The sequence below is a fragment of the Furipterus horrens genome, unplaced genomic scaffold (assembly GCF_987537825.1).
Source record: "Furipterus horrens unplaced genomic scaffold, mFurHor1.1.pri manual_scaffold_7, whole genome shotgun sequence".
NCBI classification, from domain to species: domain Eukaryota; kingdom Metazoa; phylum Chordata; class Mammalia; order Chiroptera; family Furipteridae; genus Furipterus; species Furipterus horrens.
The window spans coordinates 43608448-43628002 of NW_028327177.1; positions in this window are offsets into that span (position 1 = coordinate 43608448).

Below are 19555 nucleotides of genomic sequence, written 5' to 3' on the forward strand. Positions count from 1 at the left end.
GGAGGAGCAGTAAGATTTCAACAGGCCAAGATGGTTTGAAGGGGAATGCCCTAGAAGGAGGCTGTGGCATTGCATGGGGACTGTGAAGGGCTGGCAGGGTGGGGGGGAAGTGAGGGGGCAAAAGGCGAATATGCCCAGCAGTTGCAAAAGATAAGGCTGCAGAGGAATTAAGGTGCAGAAAGTCTGTCAATGGAGTTTGCACTTTATTTAAAAGACAAAGGGGTGGGACAGTGCTCTGTGTTAAGTAAAAGAGGAGTCTTTAAAATTTGACTCCAATTTAATTAGTGTAAATTCAGCTCTAAAAACTGATATTCGGTTTAGTTGATGGAAAGTTTTAAGGTATGTTTGGACAACTTGGTTTGTGAGTCTTTGCTTACAACTGTAAAGCCACATGCAGATTAAGTCTATCTGATAAAACCTAACTTCCAAATTGAGATGAACTGTAATTGCAACACGCTGGATTTGGACACTTCATGGGAAGAAAAATATCTTATTTTTAATGAAAATAGTTGTCATGGAAATATTTTTTATTTCCTGGGATTTAAAAATGTATAATAATGAAAACAGGAAAAGGCAAAAGGGGGCCATTGAATGTCTTTGAACTGTGTGGTCACACAATTAAAGATGCATTAAAAGAGTCCTGGCTGGTGTGGCTCAGTGGATTGAGCACTGGCCTTTGAACCAAAGGATTGCCAGTTTGATTCCTGGTCAGAGCACATGCCTGGGTTGTGGACCAGGTTCCCACTGGGGGTGTGTGAGAGACAACCAATCAATGTTTCTCTCACATACTGATGTTTCTCTCCCTCTATTTCTCCCTCTTTTCCCCACTCTCTAAAAATAAATAAATAAAATCTTTAATAAAAATAAGAAACAATTTATTTAAAAGATGCATTAAAATAATAATAGCAATTTTGAAAAAGTGTGTGAGGCAAATTGCAAGGAGGAGAGTCTAAAACAAGAAAGTTTATTGGAAGATTTTTTTGTAATGGCTACATCAGAAATAACCTGAATGAGTCAGAGATCCAGAAATATGCCCTTCACCCCCTCCCCAAACATGACTTGGAAGTGGAGTCCCTGTTCTTAGAGATGTTTCCACTTGGCTAACACAAACCCTTAATCACTCCCCCAAATACTTTATATTCAGGAAAGTTCTGGATTCTATTGGGAGCGGTCAGTTACTGTGAAAGGTCAAAAGTTACAATAAAGGGTCCTGGAGCTCACCTGACTCCTGGTTTGAACTGGAGGAAAACCTGACAAAGTATGTTAATGCATCTTGGTCTGGAACTTACCTTTGAAAATGCAGCCCTTGTCACTGGCATAAGAACTATTTTGCATTTGATGACATTTTCAAAATGGTGTGAAAAAATCTTGACGTTTTTATTAGAAAATCTATGAAGCCCAAACAAATGGTTTCACGCTGCTTTGCCTCATTCTTCATAGGTTCACCAGCAATCCATCATCCCTCCCACTCCTTCCGATGCCCTCCCACTCCCCTTGAACCCATCAGCAACAACATCTTGCTCATGAACAAAAGGGCTGCTCAGAGAAACCCTTTCAACCTTAGTCATCCTTTGCCCCTCAACTTTTACCCCTTAAATCAACTACAATCATTCCATTTTCCCTGGCTCCTTCCCTGAAAGGCAAAACAATGTTGTCATCTCCTTCCAGAAGCTCTTCTTTTACCTCTCATGACATTGCGTTACAGAAGTTTGACCTGCCTTCTCTTTACTTAGAGATGAAACTCACTTTTTCTGGCCTGCCTCACATGTGCTTAAACTTCCAGTCTGAACCAAATCATTGGGTTCAGAGCAAATAAATGAAGGCTTTGTCTCTGAAAAAATAAGTCCCTTTCTGAGCTAGTCTTTTGAATAAAGGTCTCATCTATCCCAGATATCAAATAAGATAACCTACCTCACTTTCAACTCTGACCTAACCACACTTCATTTGTCTGCAACCTCCTACTTACGTCTTCATTCTCCCTAAAACAAACTGTTGTTAGACTTCCTCTCATCCACCTTCACCCTGGGCTTTCTTCCCTGTGGACCCTTCTCCTGTCTCCGCCTCCCACTCATCAGTGCGAGGTGGGTGTTGCTGCTCACTCATTGGACCCTGTCAGTCTTTTTTCATTTTTGAGTCTGATGCCTCTGCCAACACCATCACCATTTGGGTCTTTCTTGGTTCTCTGCCTAGCTTCTTCAGGCTTACTTTGGTTAATCATCTTTTCTCTGTGTTCTGTTGCATGCTCACCTATTTACTTACTGCTTCAACCAAATTTTATAGGTAATCACAGTTGGGCAAGTCATGTGTTGGCATGAATTTTGGCTTATGGAGTTTTCATTTTTTCATGTAATCCTCACAATATCCCTATGAAGTAGGGAGGGTGGAGATTATCATTGGCTCCATTTTAAAGATGATAATATGAAGGCTCAAAGAGGGTAAATTTCTTTTGTTAGCCCCACCCCCACCCCAGCTCTCTAAGGGTGAGACCCAGGTCTTCAGCTTCCAAGTCACACCTTTCTACCCTACTCCACCGTTTCACTCCTCATCAACTGCTATGCTGCCTTCTCATTTCTGACTTCTAGCCTCTCACAGCTCTCCTCATTCCTCTGCTTGGCTTGGCTTCGCCCACGTCGCTTCCTCTCCTCTTCATCCTCTGCCCCAGCTCCTTTTGCACAGGACCTGCCAGCCAGCAGCATTGCACACTAAGCTGAGAGGAACCAGGCAGCCCTGTACCATGTCAGAGCTAAGCACCTGATTTGCACGAGCTCGTTAGAGTAGGATTGTGATCTGAAATGCTGTCATCGGTTGTCCTCCACCCTCTCTGCCATTCTGCCACGTCCGTCTCACACACACCCATTGTACCCCAGGTCTCAGGCTGCTTATTGGCAGGACAGTTCCCTGTGTTCCCAAAACACTATGGACTGTAGGAGCTTGGAGGCCTGTCTGTGTTTTTTCCCATCCTCGGTGTGTTTTGTAGCACTCCCTGGGAGCAGATAGATACTGGGGGGAGGAGGAAAGAAAAACCCAGCAGGCTGATTTTCCCAGCAGCACGAAGAACTACCTGAGCCAACTCAACTCATCAGGTGAGGCAGTCAACAAACCTGTACTACAGGTGAAGGGGAAACCTGCCAAAAAATAAAAATATAGACTGCTTTGTTGTGTGTGTCTTTTTTTTTTCTTTTTAAATGGAGACTTTTGGAGTCAGTCATATTTATTGATTCCTTTGTAAGACCAAGAATAGACACAAATAGAAGGAAATGCAGTATTGCTCTAAAACACACAAATTATACAGGGGCAACAGGCAGCCTGGCAGGAATTCTTTGTGTCCCTTAATCCACCCACTTTTTGACAGTAGCCAAACCAGGCAGGCACACAGAGCCACGCAGGAGAAGTGACGCCCCATCCTAGTACCTCACTCCAGGGACCATCACCGCCACAGAGAAGCTCCTCCGTCTTCATATGAAAGTTCAGTTGAGTATCCTGGTATTGCATGCAGCTATGGAATTAAGGTCAGATAAGGTCACCAGACAAAGTGAAGTGGGTTCAAGCTTTGATGGTGATCCCGAGTTAGGCAGGAAGCCAGTAGGCAGTGGGTGAGGGTTAGCTAGCCAGACCTCCTAGCATGACAGCACCTCTGCCACTGCCTGTCCTTCTCTCAAATCACTGCTTGCTAATAGCCTCAGTGCTCTTAGGAGAAAAGTAGGACCAGCCCCCCTTCATCAGGCCTTATGTTCTCCCCCAGAGAGCACTCACATAAGAGTTACTGCAGGGGTTCTTTCTTATGGGAGGCAGTGGGAAAATCAAACTCTGACTGCCTCAGCCCTTTTAAAAAAGAAGATGATGTCTTCTTTCCAATGTATTGCCCACTTCTAAACCTTTTTACACACACACATTCACACACTCACAAAGAAGCACCCCGCGAGCTGATAAGAGTGTCAAGAGTGCTGTGAGGTCCTTTCCAATAACTCTGCATAAATATTCAAACATCTTTTGACAATGACCACATGGCTACTTAAGGTGATCTTATACTGTCTAAAAGGAAATTCTTAGGTCGTTCTCGGCTCCAATAGAGATTGCTTGGTTGCAGCTTGAATAAAACAACAACCTCACATTTTACTGGTGCCCAAAGTTCACGACAGGTAGAGAGGGGGCCCTGGCCTGGGCACTGCCCATTGCTCAGGAAGCCATTCTCTTTCCAGGGAGGCAGGTAGGGACTTGTTCCCATAGCAACATGAGAAAGTTGACCACTGATGGAGACTGGAGAACTGGTGGCTGGACACCCTTTTCACCATTTTATTTTATTTTAATCAGCACAGATATAACAAATGTGTAATGTGTATAATCATAGATATAAATATATGAAATTTAGAGACATTTGCATACACACATATATGCTAGATTTTCTTTGTTTGTTCCAGACACAAAACCGCATTGCCCTGTAGACCTGTATTTTAGGCAAGGATGTCCCATGCTCATTTCTAGATGCTCATCACATGACTCCCAGGATTCCCAGTCTGTCTGCCCACTCTCTGAAAGCTGAGCGCTCCTCATCATTAGAATTCCCTGAGTTTTTGCTCTGTCCTTGCAAGCCATCTGGTCTTTGTGAGCTGCAGCTGCAGTCTGCCCTCTCCCTTCCTCATGTACCTGAGCCTTTGCCATCCCCCATCTGAATCAAATCCAGCTATCAAAAAAAAAAAAAAAAAAAAATCCAAAATTGCAACCAGAAATTTTTCCCAAACTCCAGAATTAAATTGTTTTCTTATAAATCTTAAATTTTTTTTTCTTAAACTCATTATTTATGCTCTTGGAATAGGCATTGCTGTACACTGAAGAAGAAAAAAAAAGCCTACCTCCCTTTAATCATTTTGCCCAATTAGCTGAGGCTGTCTGCCTCAGAGTTGTGCATCTTGGACATTTATAATTGTCATTAACCAAAAGAGCAGAGGTCAGAAGGTCGAGGCCTTGGAGAGTCAGAGGTTGCAGGTGACCGCACATGGGCTTGAAAGCCTGTCTGCTTCTCCCCAGAAGAAGGGTAGGTGCCAACTAGCAAGTCCTTGCTCACAGTCATTAACCCTGGCCAGAGGAACACTTTGAGTGACGGAGAGCCACCAGAGCACTACCCAAAGGAATACATAACTGGTGATGACATTTGTAGAAGGCAGGAGCCTGGGCACAAGAAGAGAAGGGACCGAAGAAAGGCCCAAGAGCCATAGCTGCACTGCTCTGAAACTGGACAGAGGTGGGCCAAGTGGTAGAATTTTCAAGAGAGCTTTTCCCTTTTCTCATCTTTGGAACCAAGTAACTCTTTTTCCCTCTTTCTTTATTTTTATGATTGTTGATATTGCTGCTTTTGCTTGCTTTTGTCTAATTGAAGAAACACTGAAAAGCTATTCTGTAAGATATTGCAAGTAACCCAATGGATTAGGATAGATGTGCCTTTATTTTATTCATGAGATGACAATTGTGATTTTGTGCTCTGGTGACACAGGGCATGTGACCAATAAGAGCAAAGTCCATACAAAAGAGATGATGTCCTAAAACCCCTAACAAATTTCCCGTTCATAGCATTACAGCCAAAAAAGATCTGAGCTCTCTGCTTATTTGCCTCTTGCCAGCAGCGGCACACCAGGTCAGTAGCCACAGAATGTAAGGGAATGTGCTGTGAAATAGAAAAACATAAATGCCAATTGCAGATGCAGCCAAGTCAAAGCAGCAGATCCTTCCCCTTCAGGAACCGCAGGTTGTCTTCGCAAAATACAGTGAAGCAGTGGATGTCAACATATTTAACTAGTGCTTTTCAAGTTCCTGCTTTGGGCCAAGTTTTAACATAGAATTTCTCATTTAGTCTCCTGTTATGGGCTGAATTGTGCCATCTCCTCACGCCCACCCCCCAAATTCATATGTTGAAGTCGTAATCCTCAGTACCTGAGAATGTGACTGTTTTTGGAGAAAGGCTCTTTTTTTCCCCCTTTAATCCTCGCTTGAGGATATGTTTATTGATTTTTGGAGACAGAGAAAGGGGGGAGAGGGGAGAGAGAGAGAAATATCAACTGGTTGCCTCTTGTACATGCTCTGACCATGGATCAAACCAACAACCTTTTGGCGTACGGGACAACACGCCATCCAGCTAAGCCACATGGCCAGGGCTGGAGAGGGGGTCAGTAAAGAGGCAGTTTAGGTAAAATCAGTTTGCTAGGTTAGGTGAACCCTAATGCAATCTGACTGGTGTCCTTATAGAAAAGGAGATTAGGGCACAGATCAAGGGAAGACCATGTGAAGACACGGGGAGGAGGCAGCCATCTACAAGCCAAGGAGAGAGGCCTCAGAAGAAACCAACCTTTTCAACTCCTTGATCTCAGACATCTAGGCTCTAGAACTGTGAGAAAATAAATTTCTGTTTTTTCAGCCCCCAGCCTGCAGTATTTTGTATGGCAGCCTTAGTTGGCTAACCCTGTATATGCAGGTTAGAAGTGAGGACGTGAAGGCACAGGGGTGGAAAGTGACTTGTCTGGAATCAGAATGATGAGGTGGCCAAGCAAGAAGGACAACACATCTTCTGGCTTTGACTCAGGGACCTTGAAAAATCAGGGCAGTTTCCCAGTCCCTAAAATAGGAGAAGCCCTGGGCAAAACGCCCCTTCCCCACAGGTGAGCAGGCGTCCCCTTAAACCTGCTGCCCCGGGGCAACACTAGAGAAATTATTGATGGGGAGATCAGTGAGGGGCTGCCCTGAACCTGACCCATCACCAGTCATTCGGGAGGAATGCCCCTTCTGTCACTCAAAATGTCCCTCTGCTCAACCAACTATGGAGCAGCTTTTGTGGACATGTGTTCCTCTGAGGGTGGCATGTATGTTACACCAGACAATCCTCACTACCATCCCATGAGCTCAGGAAAACTAGAATTCCTGTTAGACAGCAGAGAGGCCCAAGATGCATGCAGATGTGAAGTAATGAGCTCAGGGTCGCCAGCCAGCAAGAGGCAGAGCAGGGTGAGAGCCCAGGCCCACACAGGGCCCAAGGGCTGCCCACAGTACAAAGCTGCCCCTGGAGAGGAAGATTATGGGCGAGAATTCCATGCTTGGTTCTTCACAGAAAAGAAGTGAGGCCTATTTCAAACTGACAATAGATGAGCTAAATGGGAAGAGATTCTGTCGTTTTGGGGAGATGCTGTAAATCTCTTAACATAGTTCCAGAAGGTGAATGAGAGGCTAAAATCCAAATGGTGGTAGGGGTCTCCCCTCCCTAGTCAGTGGGACCATGGTTATTTTTACATGAAATTTAATGGAAATTACATAAAGAAAGAAAAAAAAACCCACAACTTTCCAGACGGTAGCAGTCTTTCTTATCCCCTCAAGACACCCTTGTGAAGTAGACAAGAAGGTATTTTTGTAACACTCACCCACCCTTCCTTCTCCCTAATAATGAGAATGAGGTTTGAGGAAGCAAATAACATGCTCACAATGCTGGGGGTGACAGGGCTCCTCAGTGGGGTTTCAATGGCCTTCCATGACCTTCAGTAACGCCACTCCCCACCCACATCCAGTTCACTGCTGCTGTTTCTGCAAAATGCTTCCCACGTCACCTTCTGGTTCTCCCCTGTACCACGGTCCAGCTCTCACAGTGTCATGCCTTTCTCTTCTCCTTAGTTCATCTGTTTTGTCTAAGGTTGACGCAATCTTTAGTCCTTCTCAAATCTACAGACTTTCAAATCCTCAAAAAACTGAGGTTTACTCAGAAAAAGAAACTATGCATGTGAAGCCCTGGCTGGATGGCTCAGTTGGCTGGGGGTTCAGTTGGCTGGAACATCATCCTGCACACTAAAAGGTTGTGGGTTTGGGGCTCATGCAGGAAGCAACCAATCAATCAATGTTCTTCTCCCTCTCTATCTCTCCCGCCACCTCCCACCCCTTCCTCTCTCTCTAAAACTGATGAACCTGACTCAGGTGAGGATTAAAAGAAAAAAAAAAAGCACACGAAGATCTCCACGGATGTTTTCGTGCAGTTGCCAGAGATTCCCAGACTTTCAGAAACATGGACAGATGCACGGACAGCTGGCTACCTCTGAAAATATTCTAAGACTTTTCTCTTCATCCGTTTCTTACCCACAACTTTCTTCTCTCCAGTACATTGTTTGTCTTCCATTTCACTGGCTCAAGGAAGGCCTCCACTTCAGAGTGTGCTTTTGTTCATCCCCAGTCTTCGGCCACTTCCTGTCTGATCATCCTCACAGGCTTTCTCTTCGCTTCCCTTAGCTTCTCATGGAAATTCTGTTGATTCCTACATTCCACACATCCTACACATGCACACTGATCATCTTTTTATTTTCTGTAACTGTGGTCTCTTCATTTAAACATGCTATACATTAAATTGTTGCTAACAGGAGGCTTGGAAATAGGCAAGGAACACAAGAGAGAATGAGATGTAGGTGTGCTCTCACATTTTACAGGTGAGTAAAAGAGGTAACACCAGACAACTACTTGCAACTTTGACAGTTACCTTACCAAAATAGAGACGTATGGGGTTCTTCGGAAGCCATGGCAGAGGGACTGAAAGCAAGTTGCTGAACGGGTAGCCCTAAGAAAGTTGCACCTCCAGAAAAAAATCTGAAGAAGGATCAGGGGTTGGTCAGGCCAAATGAAGCGGGGAGAAACCAGGCAGAGCAAAAAGGTTGTTGGCTTCCACACTGGAGTGAGCATGGCTGTGCTGAGAACCTGCAGGACTCAGAGTGACAGGCATGAGGTGAGAGGATGCAGAAACCAGACTGTGGCCATCCTGAAGAGCCACCAAAAGCACTGGGCATAATGTTACCCAGATAATGGGACCCAATAAAGGGTTTTAAATAGAGGAGAGTCGTGCTCTGATATGGGGAGGAGATGAGAGCTTATTTTACTTTTTATTTTAAATTTTGGACATGCAACACATTCACATGTCTTCGAAAACCAGAAAGTATGAAAACGTATTCAATAAAAGGTGTTTCCTGGCCCTCAGTTTGCCTCTCTCCTAAATACATATCATTTTTACAATTTCTTATTGTCCTTCCTTACCTTTTAATGCTTATACAAGCAAATTAGACTATAGATTCTTACTTTTCTCCTTATATATTCAAAAAGTAGCATATCACACACAGCATTCTGCACCTTGAATTTTTTTGTGATAGCTTTTGACTATTTTGCATATTGTTGACTTAGCTCTTAGTATTAGTACTAGTACTAGAATTAGTTTGAGTTTTAGTATTAGTATTAGTTACCTTTTCACAACTGTAGGTCTCTCCTCCTCTACCAGATGGTAAGCTTCTGAGGGGCAGAAGCTGTGTCTTATTCATTTTGCATGAGGTAGGTGTTCAGTCAAAAATATGTTGAATTGAAGTGGGTGATGAAAAAGTACGTTTGTTGAATAAATCTGTTACTATTACAAAGAACAAATGCTTCCTTTGACCTAGTCTTTTTTTTTCTTTTTTTTTTTTACTTTTAATTATGTTAGTTTTCTAGTATAAAAGGAAAAAAGTAGAAGATAGAATGAACCCCCATGAACCCATCCTCCAGCTTCAACAATTAACATTTTGGTGATTTTGATTCTCATCTATCCCCACCACCCTCTACTTTGGGGAAGTAGAGGGCTGCGGTATTTTAAAACAAATGTAAGATATGTCATTTCCTCTGTAAATACCCAAGAATGCACCTCTAACTGATAAAGCCTTTGCTTTCAAAATATCAGCACCTGCCAACAAAATTATCAGCAGGTCTTCAGTATCATCTAATATCTACACCAAAGTCCGATTTCCCTGATTCTCTCAGAAATGTCTGTATACAGTTGCTTGTTGGAATCAGGAGCCACACAAGTCCCACAGACAATATTTGGTCAGTAGTTTATAGTTCTCACATGCTTCCACTCCATCAGTCTCCTCCTGTCTTCCTCTCCCTTTTTATGCCATTGATTGGTTGGAGACACCAGGTCATTCATCCTGCACAGTGTCCCACATTCTGCATGGTGTCCCACATCCTGCATTTGGCTATTTCTTTGCAGTCTCCTGTAACTTGTTTTCTATCCCCCATCTTGCCCTGGAAACTGGAAAAATTTGTGTTCTGAAATTTTCATTTAAGCCGCTATGCGGAGAACTGATTCAAGGGTGGGAATGTGGACAAGGAGCGGCTGTGTTGGTTTCCCAGCCAGGGGACAATAGCTCCCTAGATTGGAACCATGGCATGTAGCCTTTGGGGCTGTGTGGACAGAGAGAAATGGTCCTGTTCAAGAAATACTTAGGAGACAGGATCAGTGAGACTTGCTGACTAACTGGAAAGGTGTATGTTTCTCAAGACCCTGTTAAGAATCTAGGCCTCAGCATGAGACAAACCAAAAAGGCTCCTTTCTTCTGGAAAAACATTTATATGTTTACTGACATTCTCCTCACAATCATCATTTATGACAAGTTTTAAGGGCATACAGAGTTGTAGTATTATTGTTGGTGTTAAATTTTATTGCTATGGCTTTAAAATGTAAACAAAAAGAATTCCTTAACTACTTGGAAATTGTAATGATACTCTTGGGAATACATTTTACTGCTATGGATACTGTAAAGCACAAAGATAATAAATTTAAATTGCAGTATTAGTATTGGGAATGTATTTTATTGCTTTGGCTAGAACACAAAGAAGCAGGATTCATAACTCTTTTTTCTCCCAGCAGCAGGTTTATATGCAATGATGCTGGGCCTGGTGTGTAAGGAGGATCAAAGGTCACCAGCACCACAGGTGTGGGGCAAGGTGACACACCCAGGCTTGGTTCTTATGTGTGGTTGGGGATCCGGAGAGAAGCAGGTCCAGTAGGGAGGAGGAAGAGGAGGTGCAGGTGGTCACGTGGCTTTGAGGAAGTCATTGGGGAGAAATTGCTCCGAATCTCCACTCCAGGGAGCTGTCTCCACTCCCCAGCCACCAGCACACCCCACTGATTCACATGCTTCCAAGTTGGGTCCACTTTTGAAAACAAGCTGTGCCAGCCAAGGATTGGTTTGGGTGTGGTGCTGCACAGTCTCTCACTTTGTGGACCCCGCCTGTGGCTCTCTCTGTGTCCCTCTCAGTGGAGGGGCCACCAGGTGCCCAGCCAGAAACCTAGAAGGCATTTTTGACTGCCCCCTCCCTCACCGCCTGCACATCCTCAGTCACCAGCCCTGCTGATTCTGCTTCCCCAAATATCTCTCACGTCAGTTGCCACCTCTCCACCCCATCTGCGGCACTGTCATCTCCCGCTGGCACGTCACTACACTGCTTGCGATCTCCATGCTCGTCATAGTCAGAATGAGACTGTGTTTTGAGCACTGAGAATGTCGCAGGGACTGTGATAAGCACCTTAGGTCAGTATCTCATTTGACACTCCAGACCTCCCTATGTTGGAAGGATATCTCTTTTCCATAAACAAACACACTGAGTTCAGAGGGTAAACATTAAAAGACATAATGGACTTATAAAAATCACCAGGCATAAGTAGAATATAAATCTGAGGTCATTTCCTGTTCTTCAGTGCTCCCCGTTGCCCTTCCTTCCTTCCTCCTTCCCTTACTTCCTTGCTTTCTTCCTTCTTCAAATAAACCCCCTGCACATGAAATGTAAGAGCACTGCCAATTTCTCCAAACTCATCCATCACTACAACTCCAGGTAACAGTAGTTCTCATAAACAAAGTAATGTATAGTTCTTAAAATATCATCTCCTCTTGTTATTCCTCTTATCTAGAATGGAACTCTTTTCCTGTCATTATCTAGCACCCATTTATCCTTCAAGATTTATTTTAGACATCATCACCAGAAAATCTACTTTAAAGCTATGGACTTCCAAACACCATTAGGACACACATTTGCAGGTGCGCATGGGCACACTCAGGGCTGGATCAGTGTTCTCCTGGCTGCTACTGTACCCTGGGCATTTCCCTCTTCTTAACCACAGTGTTCATCATGCTACATTGTTACCACCTGCCTTGTCTTAGAAACATTTCTGGACTTTAACTTGGGGCTGGGCAGGGAATGTGTTTTCCGTGTGTGAACTCCCAGGATCCAGTGCCTGAATGCTGGCACACAGTGGCAATCAATGGCAACTTGCTGAATGAATAAATACAGTGAATTCGACAGTAATTGTTAGAACAAGGAGACATAGCCTTTTGAGTCTCAAAGAAATCTCAGCTCATGCTTTTACTCAGGCTGAGGAATTATATTTATATACTGTTTTCAACAAGCTGCAAATTACACACCTGTTCTCATTCTAACATCCAGCGAAATGTTACCTATAAACTCCTGGCAGAGTATAATTGATGGAGAATAAGCAGTTCCTTTCAGGGCACTTTAGTAAGTACGTGGAAAATAGCACCCTAGCAACCACCCAAATAAATATTGGGAGTCATGTTTACCATGTGACAGCAAACTTGGAATGTTTCAGGAAGGTTTAGTACCTTTGAATTCTCCCAAATGTCAGAGTTGCCCTAAGTTCTGTGAGCTTCTTGTTTGGTAGAAAACTCCTAAATTCTCGTTATGTGAAGCTCTTTTCTTTGCAGTGGGTCCCCAGTGAGACCATAAACTCCAAGTGAGTATGGGATTGGCGAATACGGAAAACAGTTGAGCTGACAGGAACCAGGCCTCTGACCATGGCAACTTCCTGCCTCCCTCTCTACTCCCGTAGAAATGGCCATCTGATCAGCAAAAATAAGTTCAAGACTCTTCCGCTTGGTTTTCTTTTCTTCTTCTTTTGGCATAACCCCTCCTCAAGGTTTTGTTAATTAGAGAAAATGGACCTGTGGCTGAAACTTTCCATGTTGGAGACATTAAATGGTCTAGTAGAAACAGCCTGGTTTTCACTCCATCCTGCTTCCATGACAGCTGCCCCCTCACCACCAGGGTGAGGTGCTCACAACCTTTGGGTCACAGTCATGTTCCCAGTCACTTCTGGCAGCTGGGTAACCTTTATGACTGCACACGTGACTGGTATCCATGACGGTCCCTATCAAATGGAGAGGAATGCGTCCCAACATGTCTGTTTTTATTACATTAGGCTGGGAAGATGAAATCAAAAGGATGACTTTCAGCAAAAATGTCCTGTGTTGACAGTTTGGTACTCTTTCTACAGGCCCTGGCGACTGCCCTCATTGTATGCTGCATAAAGGCTAACTGTGGCTACCTGATAGTTTGACAAAGCTCTTCTCTGGCCAGCAGGTTGCTGAGGTTTGGTTTGGTTTATTTCCCCCCACAACAGCCCTCTAATTCCACCAAACTCACTGGCTTAACGAAAACCTGAAGGTAAAAGAGGACAAAATTATATCCCTGATGACCTACTATTACACTTTGCAACCTACAATTACACCCATTCAACCCAAATGCCCCCAAACATTATTTCATTAATTCAAGTCCTTTCAGAACTGGTCGGTGTTTTCTCTTCTCAGGTTTTCTGTTATTATGAATATTCAGCAGAGGATTAGGAAGCAGGATAAGGTCACCTGACCAATGTAGTGTAGAGCAGAGGTCCCCAAGCCTTCTCCTCTGCCACGGACCAGTACGGTGGCGGCCTGTTATGAATCCAGCCGCACAGCAGGAGGTGAGCACGGCTGAGAGAGTGGAGCTCTGCTCACATTACCGCCTGAGCTCCGCCTCCTGTTGCTCCCCAGCTTCCGTGAAACCAGTCCCTGGTGCCAAAACCAAAAAGGTTGGGAACCGCTCGTAGAGTCAACTGCACAGCCAAGATGACAGGAAAGTGAGGGGCTGGCACAGGAATGGGGATGAGAGTTGACAAAGTTGAATCGGAGAGAAAAATGAGCAGAGGAAGAGGAAGAGAGAAAAGGAGATCAGAGAGAGGCAAGTAGCGGGATCAAGGAGGGAGCCCTCCAGGCAGGGAATTTGAGCGCAAGGTCTCACGCCTGAGGCGGGTTCCTTATCTCTTATCTCTGAGACACTGTCCAGCCCGGCTGAGCCCTGAGGACACCGGCATGCGCAGTATCTGGGCCTCGGTTGTGTTTAAAGGCCAGTGTTCCAGAGGTCTTCAGGTTACCAAGTCAAACCCTTTAAAGGGATTTCCTCCTGTGATAGAATCCTGGGACCAACTCAGATGCACAGTGTATAGTTAATTTACTTTGTGAGAGAGAAAAAGTTTTCCTAGCATTTTTAGTGGGTCTAAAATCTTCTCTGTAAAATAGCTTTCCAGGACTGAGAAAGAATTGGGGAGAGGATTCTGAAGCTTGGGCACAGCAGAACATGTGTGTTCCTGGGCAGCTCGGTGTTGAGAGGAGAGGAGCAGACGCCTACCTTATGGTTTGTGCATTTTGGGCCTGGGTGGTAGTGAAGAGGAGACGTTTTGGAAAGAGAAGGACCTAGATCCCAAGAGTCTCCATGAGAACTAATTGTGATGATGGAAGTCCAGTGCTTAGCACTTCATTAGGCACCTGTTTGACCTCACCTAAAAGTTAGATAGTACTATTTGAAGCATAATAAAAATTATATGATAGAACTAGACCTTGTGGGTCTACGAGAGTGAGGAAAAGGATTGTAATGCTCATTAGCAAATCTTGGACGTTCACCATGGTGCATAACATATTTCTAAAATCAGGTTCTAGAGCAGTGGTTCTCAACCTGTGGGTCGTGACCCCTTTGGGGGTTGAACGACCCTTTCACAGGGGTCGCCTAAGACCATCAAAAAACACATATATAATTACATATTGTTTTTGTGATTAATCACTGTGCTTTAATTATGTTCAATTTGTAACAATGAAAATGCATCCTGCATATCAGATATTTACATTACAATTCATAACAGTAGCAAAATGAAGTAGCAACAAAATAATTTTATGGTTGGGGGTCACCACAACATGAGGAACTGTATTAAAGGGTCGTGGCATTAAGAAGGTTGAGAACCACTGTTCTAGAGAAATGGGGGATTCACTCTGCACTGTCCCTTCCCAAAGGTGAGGATGGACTTGTGCACCTGTGCAGGAGGGAGGCAGGCACCAAGCCAGGGCTAGGAGCAGGGGCAGAATGCAGGGAACCAACTGGCTAAAAGGCAGCTTAAGCTGAAGCCCCTCCTTTCCTGAATGACAAAAAGCCTCCTCCTGAGGAAGGTCTTGTTCTTACCTCAGGGGCAACTGTGCCAGGCAGTGTGTTAGGGGGAGCTGGGGACCTTCAGTTATTGTGTCAGCTGAGCTGATTGGCCTGCTCATGTTCCTGGAGGGTATCAGGTATCCTGCTATCCGGGATCCCACTCTGCCCAGTTGCATAACAACAGACAACAAAAAGTTGCCAATTCGCTCTTCAAAGACAGCACACTCAGGTTCCTGCAGCACTCAGACATCACAAACACTGATCCCCCACTTCCTTCTCCCTGGGGGACCTCATTCAGCATCCAGAGCCCTCCCTAGGGGCCTCCCAACACCGCTCCTTAGGATGGAGAAAGTGGTCCTTGCTGATGAGCCACGTGAGGCAGAGAACCACCAGCACACTTGTGGCAGCAGAGGCTTTTACAAAGGCCGGTCCTTGGTCTCTGCCCTCCCTGGCTGCTGAGGAGGGAAACCAGCTGCATCCTGGGAAAACAATCCCACTTAACAAACAATGCAGTGCCCCCACCAGCCATAGTGAGGTCTGGTTAAATGTTGGCACACACACAAAATATTAATTAAAATAACATACATGATAAATAATATTAGGATCCAAGACAGGCTTCCTCTAAAATGACAGTTGGTAATTATGTGGGTGCCTGCTAACACGCACTCAGAATTCCAGTGTTGCTTATAGGACAAAATTGGTCTTGGGAAGTGGCCTTGAGAGGTCATCTGGTGTGAGCATCCTCCTGTTTATAAAGTGAACAATGTCTGAACAACCCAGAAAGGAGATTATTCATCCTAATTTTCAAGCACTAAATTGAGAAATTTCTTAAGAACCTCAATAATTCAATTTAATAATAAATACTTGAGTATCGGCCACTCACTGTAAGGCTCTCTGCTTAGCACAAGGGGTTAAGTGGTGGTAGGGGGTGAACCATGGTTCATGTTTTCAAGAAATAACTGGTTATTGGTTAATATCTGTCCCAAACAGAAAGTCCTTCTGTTCATCTCACCTAAATCTTCCATGCTGCTATTAAAAATTCATTGGTATACTTAGTCTTCGACTGAGCTCACAGGATTCCAATTCTAATGCTTCTAGGGCCTTTATTAGGTACCAGGGGCTCAAAGTAAATATCCCCTCAGTTTATAATGGATAAATGTCCCTAGTACTCCTTCTCACTATTTAGATCCTGACCTAAGGTTTCCCACCAACTCCAATATAGCAAAGCAATTGTATGCCGTCTACTTTATCTAGACCTTTTACATTATTACCAAATTTGACATTTATTGCCCTGGTTAGTACAGAAACCTAACTGGGAAATGAAAAAGACCCCATTATCTTAATTCCAAAACCATTTTCTATTTGTGGCTCAGTCAACATTTCAGCATCTCATTAAAAGTATTTAATTGCATTCCCTCAACAATAACCCACGTACCACACCAGTGACCACAACTTCTGTGTCCCAGCCCCTAAATTCTATTAGTGTTCAGAAAGCCTTGTGATTGCGCCATAATGTTCAATCGGTGCAGAGAAATTAATTAAATTAAAATTATTTTTATTGTGATTTAATTAGCTTGATTTAATTACTTTGTTCGCTGACTGAGCATTCTGTTGCTCCAGCCAGACCTTCGCTCCCATTCGTGGCATAAACATTCCCACAGAATTACACATTTTCTCTGTTCAGCCATTGGAGCGGGCTGGGTGAATTTGCCAGAAACTCACAATTTATCACAATCAGCATCATCACAAATTATAGGAAGCATCCAGCGATATGATCACTTCTAAATGAAGTGTCTGAAAGCAAGTCACACCAGGAGCCACGGCTGTTAATCTGTCATATTTCATAGTCAGCCTGACACTCTGTCCCATTTGCTGAGCTGGCTTTATCACCGGGCAACTCCTGGGAGCCGCTGCCCCTCACAGGGCCTGAGTCAGGGGTCCAGCTCCTCCCAGGCTGCTGTCCTTACAAAGTCGGTTCAGTCCTGCTTGACCTCCCTACAACCCATAATCACTGGTGCTCCTGCTGCCTCACCCTCTGAGCCAGGGGTCCTGCCCCTGAGGGTCATTAACTGAAATCCAGTATGTCCTTCGATTGTCAGTATAGGCAGTGTTGGCATACCTGGGACTTGGTCACCAAACAACACCTATATTTCCATGATTACACGACAACTACTGTACACACCTTGGAACACTCTACTTTTATCACATCTTCAAAAAAATAGTGGGTTTTCAACCCCCAAGTAGACCACACGTGCTCTCAACCTTTTTCACTGCAGGCCACTCCACAGTGCATCAGCAGTCTTCCAGCTGGTGTCTTCCGAAAATAAAATCAGCTTTAGCTTGCCTATATTTGAAATGTGTCATCTTGATGAATGTGTTCAAAGCTGTACACAGTTGTTTTCTTATGTTCTAGCAACTGTATTTCAATATATTGGCTTCCTGCATGATCTTTTGTATTTTATTGTATGACTTGAAACCATTTTTCTGAGAAGAGATCCACACACTTTGCCAGACTGCTCTGACAATAGAGGAGTAAGCTTTTTTGTTCCTGTATTAGTTTCCTGTGGTTGCTGTAACAAATTCCCACAACCTTGGTGGCTTCAAACAACAGAAATTTCTTCTCTCAGGGTTCTGACGGCCAAAAGTTCAACATCAGCTTCACTGGGCAGAAATTAAGGTGTTCATCTGGCCCTCATAAGGCCCTAGGTGTAAATCCATCTTTGCCTCTTCCAGCTTCCCGTGGCTGCCAGCATTCTTTTGAGTATGGCCATATCCCTGCAATCTCTGCCTGTCTTCGCTTGGCCTTTCCTCTTCTATGTATGTCAGCTCTTCCTCTCACTTATACAGACATTTTTTATGGCATTTAGAGCTCAACTGGATAATCCAGGATAATCTCCCCATTTTATGATCCTTAACTTAATCACATCTTCAAAGGTTCTTTTTCCAAACAAGGTAACATTGACAGGTTCCAAGGATTAGGAGCTGTAATTTTGGGGGCCACCATTCAACCACTATCGTTCCTATGCTTAATTCTTTATTGACCGTACAATTCTGGCCTTGAGTCTGATGACATCGGGGCCATAAGTTGATTTCAAATATTTATAAAACTGTACCAATTTATGATAAATGTCGCTGCCAAAGCCCATGAAAATTAGTTGCATTAATGTGATGGCTAATGAGAACTTAAACAATTAAGTTTTCATCAAGGCCCAAGAGAGGAAGCAGGCCTGTTTCTTCACCACCAGGTGAAGAAAGGAGAAGCTTTGTAAACCATGCCACTATTACATGTGCAGTTCTTGGGCCCTAAAGATCTCATGGGGCTCAGGTCTACAGTTCTGCTTCTCCCTCCTCCACCTCTAATCCCGCCCCCACGGTGCTGAAAGCAAGTGTTCTGCAACATGGTGAATGAGGAACTTATACCTCTGACCAGAAGTGAAAAAGGGTAGCACTGTGTGTTCTTCAATTAAATCAAACAACAGGAAGTAAGTGTTAAGTTCAACACGTAACATTGAAGATGTTCGGGCTACTGTTCAGAACAAATTCTCTACAGTCAGATGTGCCAGACCACAGTTTATTTCCAAAAGGAGTTTTATCACCACCTCTCTGGGAGACCATGAAGAAGGTACATGGGCTGATACAGCAGCAGCCTGATATCATCCTGTAGTCTAGAAATCAGACCTGGCTTTCTGCCCCAGCTTGCTGTCCCTGTGTGATTTCATTCATAAAGTCCGACCTAAGTGCCAGTATTCTCACCTGCAGCAGGTGGACTATCTAGGCTCATTAAAGGCAGGACTCTTATTTTTCTCTTTGAAGCTTTGAGCACATTGACGAGCACACAGGAGGCCTTCATATTCATATTCATTTACTTGAACTGAATGTCAGCCTAACCTGACTCACAGACTCAAAGTGATACTGGGCAAGCTGCCTCTGAAGATAACTCCGAAACTCTACCCAGACAGAAGGTCAGTATTGCTGCAGATGTCCTTGCTCTTACACTAAGTCATTTTGCAAGGTCCCTTCCAGCCATATGACACTTTCATCCCTTTTAAAATTAGCCTCAGAGAGTGCACATCTGCACTGAAAATTAGCAGAAAGAAGTCTCCATTACTCATGCTCCTCAATGCAGAGGGCATGCCCTATCCAGCAGGTCTGTGAACAAAACTTGGCACTTGTTGTCAGGTTGGAAAGACCTTTGAGGTGATCTAGTTCAGCACCTCCCTTTACAGAGAAGAAAACAGAGCTGTCTCAGGTTGCAGGGCCGGGTAGCAGCAAAGAACCCCGGTAGCTAGAACTCACTTCAACTATCTTCTAGGCCCGTGCTTTCTTCATTCTATTGTGCTCTGTCTTTAACCCAAGTTTTCACTTGGCCTGGTAAAACTGGCTCAAAGCACTATCTCACAGCTAAGTGTTCCATGCTGTCAAAGGGTACAATATGTTACTGACTCCTCCCACACAGGCAAGATCATGAGAACCCATAAATCAAAACCGTTAT